Consider the following 6,000-nt stretch of genomic DNA (forward strand, 5'->3'; position numbering starts at 1 on the left):
GTAGTGAGTGCACACACACACACACACACACACACACACACACACCCTCTACCACCACCACCAACATACCATCAGTTGTGACAACCAAAAATGTCTCCAGATGTCTCCAAATGTCCCCTGGGAGGCAAAAGTCACTCCAGGTTGAAAACTGTGTGGCCATGGAATTTCAAGTCCTCTTAAGCAAGCCTCTAAGTTTTCACTTTATCGAATCCGATGAGCATTTGCAATTTTACACTCAAGGCATTTGCTGAATGTATTTGTCAAGACATCTGAATAGTTATTTCATTAACATTCAGTTTTTTTTTTTTTAATTTTTTTTTTTTTTTCAACGTTTATTTATTTTTGGGACAGAGAGAGACAGAGCATGAACGGGGGAGGGGCAGAGAGAGAGGGAGACACAGCATGGGAAACAGGCTCCAGGCTCTGAGCCATCAGCCCAGAGCCCGACGCGGGGCTCGAACTCACGGACCGCGAGATCGTGACCTGGCTGAAGTCGGACGCTTAACCGACTGCGCCACCCAGGCGCCCCAACATTCAGTTTTAACTCTGTGATCTTTCAGACATGTAAATAAGTCATCTGAAAATTAGTAAATATACGTTCCTATTGTGTTTGCGTGAGAGGCCTCTGAATGTTACCTTCTTTCTGTTTTCTCTTTTTCCAATGTTTCCCAAAATAGACAATGCAGAAAATAACATTGGTTACCGTCAGTGCTTCTAGCTAAATTTTCATGATGGGAAAAAACAAGCCTTTCCAAGGTGCAATTGGAGAAAAGATCACAGCTTGCCATAGAAATGGGAGGCAAAGGGGCACCTGGGTGGCTCAGTGGGTTAAGCATCTGACTCTTGAATTAAGCTCAGATCATGATCTCACTGTACATGGGATGGAGCCCCGAGTCGGGCTCTGTGCTGACGAGTAGAGCCTGCTTGGGATTCTCTCTCCCTCTCCCTCTGTCCCTCCTCCCCTTGCGCATGCTGTCTCTCAAAATAAATAAATACACATTAAAAGAAAAAAAAAGAAATAGGCAAAAACGTACGCCAGTGAGACTTTGGGTCTCCTCAATTTTGTCTTCCATTAAATCCAATTTGTTGATGTTTTTAGTTTGATTTTTAGTTGTTCATCTACCATCTGAACATTTTTAGGGTGCGTGCGCTTGAAAACGTTTTCAAAACACACGCTTCAGGAAGCCCTGGAGTTTAGAAAACTATTGTGGATGTCACTCGCTGCTTCGATTATAAACGAATGGATTTGGAGGCATATGTTAAAAGCACATTTTATGACAAATTTAATTACCTGCCAGCATTACGCTCGTGAAAACCAGCTTTACTCTCCAAATGGAGTGAATATCTTTTTAATAAACAAAGCTGAACTTCCCGGGGTTGTAAAATGAATCCTAGTGTCGTTTTCAATTGCCTGCATAATTTGCTTCAGTGAAGCATCGCCTGCATCATGAAATTACTCATCCAAAAGATAAATTATTCAGCGATGACTGATTTTTCCTAAAAGACTTACCAAGGAATTGCTTGCAGTGTAATGGACACATTGCCACCGAAATTACTAGTCCGTTTCCAAGAGCCTCAATGCGAGCTCAGCTTTTTCAACTGTATCTAGTGTGTCAGTTGAGGCATCTCCGATTGATTAGTATACAGACCTCATCTCACCTCCAAACCTCACCCACAGCTCCTCGCCCTGGACCCCCAAATCTCCACCTCCCCAGGCCTGACATCGGCCTCGCTTCCCCTTCCTTTTCTCTGGAATAGTAAAAAGGATTCAGATCCCAAATACGATGTGAACCAAGATGAGTGAAGCAAAAGCATGCTGACAGCCAGGCCTGTCACACCAGCCGCCTTTGCTTGACATCTTTTTGGCTAGCTCCTGTCCAAGGCCACGTGTTAACCCAGAGCCTTGGAGGAGAACCACGCGGAGAATTTGATAAATTCAGCTCTACTCATTAAGCTATTGAACGGATAACCAAATTGCGGCAGGTGTTCACAAGGCCTGATCTACAAATTCCAAGCCAAAGGCCAGACAGAGCCAGATCCCATATGACATATGAAAGTGTACAGCTTCCCCCCACCCTGAAGTATATTTGTGACTTAAAAAAAAAAAAATGAATGCTTATTTATTTTTGAGAGAGAGAGAGAGAGAGAGCACAAGCCGGGGAGGGCAGAGAGAGAGGAATCCGAAGCAGGCTCCAGGCTCCGAGCTGTCAGCACCGATCCCGAAGGCGGAGCTCGAACTCACAAACTGTGAGATCGTGACCCGAGCTGGAGTCGGACGCTTAACCCACCGAGCCACCCAGGCGCCCCAGTGTCGTTATGATTTTCGATCAAAGGAAAATATTGAAATCGGTACATTGATTTTGTCTTTCTCCCTGCCTCACTTCCCCCACCCTGTGATTATCACCACCTCAGCATTCACAGATCCAAGTGAAAAGACTTCCTTTGTTCCAATCGGTGGCTCTCAGGCAGGTGCTCTTTGACTTCCCAGAGCACAGCCTGCAACATCTAGAGACATTTGGGGAAAGAAGATAGAAGTGGGGTGGGGGGGAGTGCTGCTGGCATCTAATGGGTAAAAATGAGCATTGCTGCTAAGCATCCTGCAGCACACTCAGAACAGCCCTGCAGTCAGCAATTATCCAGTCTAAAATGCCCATAATAATGAGGTTGAGAAACCTTGGTGTAAAAGCGCATGAAGTCGGAAAAGATGTGTTTTGAGAGCACGTGCTGCCAGGGGAACTGCCTCTTGCCGTGTGTGTGGTTCAGGGTGTCTCGCAGGCAGTGGGTCTGGAGCTGTAAAATTCTGCTCTTAGCAGGGGCCCTGAGCCCTTCACCGACCCCCTTCCTTGACTATGACATGAGTCTGAGCGGTGACTTCAAGAGCGGCGCCAAAGATTGACATCAGGGATTTTTGAATTCCACCCTCTGTTACTACCTGCCGAGTAACTGGAAGAGAAACAGCTTAGCCTCACTTCCCAATTTCAGTTTCCTCTTTGTGTCCTGTAAAACGATAGCCGGGAAACCTGAGCAACCCTGGATGTGCTAACAAAGCATGGGACTCCAAGTGGAAGGAGCAAGCCGGCCTCGGCAAGACGCTAGGAACATGTTTGCCCAGGAGAAAAAGCAGGGCAAAACAACAACAACAACAAAAAACAATCTCATGCTCTGCCTGAACAGTTCCCCTTTTCAACTCCCTTCTCCCTTTCTTTCACTGTAATTTCCGCACCTCCCCGCCCCCCGCCACATTGGCCCCCAAATACTTTTCTACTCACCAGCATTTTCTATTAAGGAAATACATCAAACCAACGATAAAGGGTGTGTGCCTCACTCACCAGCGAGGGCTTTTTCTAGCCGGTCCCTACCCCTTTCTATAGCCTTGAGGCCTGGGATTAACCACAGGGACCTCAAGTCTTAGGAAAACAGTTCTTAATTCTTTGGCTGCCCTTCCGCCCAAATCGCCTGTTAAACCCTTCAAAGAACAGGTTGCTTTTAAATGACATAAAGAATGTCGTAGAACAATTATTCGCATGGCTCCACTTTTGAATAAATGAGACTGAAGAGGTTCTGGTGTTAAATAACACGAGCTTGAAGTCTCGCCCATTCCTTGTTGCTACCTGCCTTTACTCTCAGATCAGCCCCTACTGGTAATTAAAATATTTTTGCTTTAACTCCGAAGCCAGGAATGGTGCCCAAAATAAATTGCTAAGTGCAACAGTAAATTGCCAAACAGAATGCAGAGGACGAACATTTTTTTGTTATAAATTAATTAAGGGATGCTGCTTCCCCTGCCTCTCCAAGCACAAATGCTGTCCAAATTCCAATATCTAGCCAACTCTGCTCTTTGGATACACACCCTAAGACCCCCAAATAGACGCCATGACCCTCCTGTGTCTCAAGCCCAGGAATCTCCTACTCAGATAAGGTCAGCTCCATGTCAGAAAGAATGATTTCAGAGCCAGAGTATTTGGCACAAAGCATCATGATCCCCATCTGAAAGCATCCAAAAGGACTTGGAACAAAAAAGGAAATTTCATTGTAGTCGAAATATTCATTTGATCAAAACCGAACACAAGGAAGGGTGTGAAAGATGCCAAGAACTACTTCTCAGGTGCCAAAGCCAGTTGCTGACTAGCACCTGTGGGGTTGTGCATTATGGTAGAAATAAATATATGGGGAAATGTCCACGGGGTTTTAGCCCAGACTGTTACCAGTGGCTGTCACCGGGAATTGGTGTCATTCCAGAGGTGGGGTGGAGGGCTGCTTGGCTCTCTGACACCATATTATCAAGTTCTATGTTGAATGAATATTTTTGCAATGACCGCTCATTATTTTGGGACTCAGAATATATAATTTTGACCAGTGCTCGAGAGACCTGTTCTGGGCTAAGACATCACCACTTGGAGACTGCCTTCCCATCAGCTTTCCTGCTGTATGCTTTTTAACCCCATACTTCTGCTGCTTGAATCTTCCTGTTTCTTACCTTTACTTTGGTGGCCTAATTGACATGAAGCATGTGCCCTGGCACATTCTTAATAGCCCTGGCACCCCGCTTTCAGCTGCTGGACCAGGTGTCTGGGCGACCTCACCCCAGCCCACCTCTAGAGCAAAAAACCCCCCTCCCCAGCTTTTGAGGTGATTGTAGAAAGACGTTCGCCTATAGTTCGCCTCCACTATGCCATCCACATATTAACTTACTTTGGGAGTTGATGGACCGATGATCACACGCAAAGCTCTGTTTTCTATATAATGTGTTTTCCTAAATGTCTTCCTTGGTATATCTGAGTGATTTTCTACTCAACGGCATTGCTGCGGATTCAAAAATCACCTTACGCATCATATCTTCTACTGGAGACCAGTTCTCTTCCTTTCTGTTTTTTATTCCCAATAATGCTGCGGTGACAGCTTTCAACACATGGTTCTCATATTTTGAAGTATTTTCCCAATTTACATTTCTAGAAATGGGATCCATCAATCACTGTTATGCTGATGTTTATGGTTTTGCCCTCCACATCCACGAGATTAAACAAAATCAGTGCAACCAAAATAAACTAAGAGAACTCGTTTCCCCAGAGATTCCGACCCCAACACATTCTACAACTTCTCAGAGGTGCCAATGTCTTTTTTTTTTTTTTTAATTTTTTTTTTTCAACGTTTATTTATTTTTGGGACAGAGAGAGACAGAGCATGAACGGGGGAGGGGCAGAGAGAGAGGGAGACACAGAACCGGAAACAGGCTCCAGGCTCTGAGCCATCAGCCCAGAGCCCGACGCGGGGCTCGAACTCACGGACCGCGAGATCGTGACCTGGCTGAAGTCGGACGCTTAACCGACTGCGCCACCCAGGCGCCCCAAGGTGCCAATGTCTTTAAGTTGCATATATTTAATTACGGACCGGATCAGACTTTTTTTTTTTTCTAGTGCTGATTCACTGTATGGGTTTCACTTGATGTCACAGTCTGTCTCCTATGAAAAAGGGTTAATATCAATTCTACTGACTAAAGTCTTCTGTTCATCCCTTTGTCACTTTTTAATGGGAAAGTTGGTTCCATTCTTCGACGTTCTCTTCGAACCTGTTGAACTCTGCGGGACTAGCGCGGGCAGCACATCTTAGTGGCTCTGCAGACAAGCTTGATTTTTAGATACTAATGGTTTCAAGTCCCAACTGCCTCTGCTTTCTGGGTTTTAGCACAGATCTTCATCTCTTTTAGCCTTAGTCTTTTCATCTGGGAAATGGAAATATTTCCAGTTGCACTGGGTTGTGCTGAAGTTTATACAATTTTTTATTAATGTTTATTTTTTAATGTTTATTTATTATTATTTTTAATATGAAATTTATTATTTTAATGTTTTTAATGTTTATTTTTTAATGTTTATTTATTTATTATTATTTTTAATATGAAATTTCTTGTCAAATTGGTTTCCAGACAACACCCAGTGCTCATCCCAACAGGTGCCCTCCTCAATGCCCATCACCCACTTTCCCCTCCCTCCCATCCCCCGAGAA

Source organism: Lynx canadensis, chromosome A1 (genome assembly GCF_007474595.2).
Source record: "Lynx canadensis isolate LIC74 chromosome A1, mLynCan4.pri.v2, whole genome shotgun sequence".
NCBI classification, from domain to species: domain Eukaryota; kingdom Metazoa; phylum Chordata; class Mammalia; order Carnivora; family Felidae; genus Lynx; species Lynx canadensis.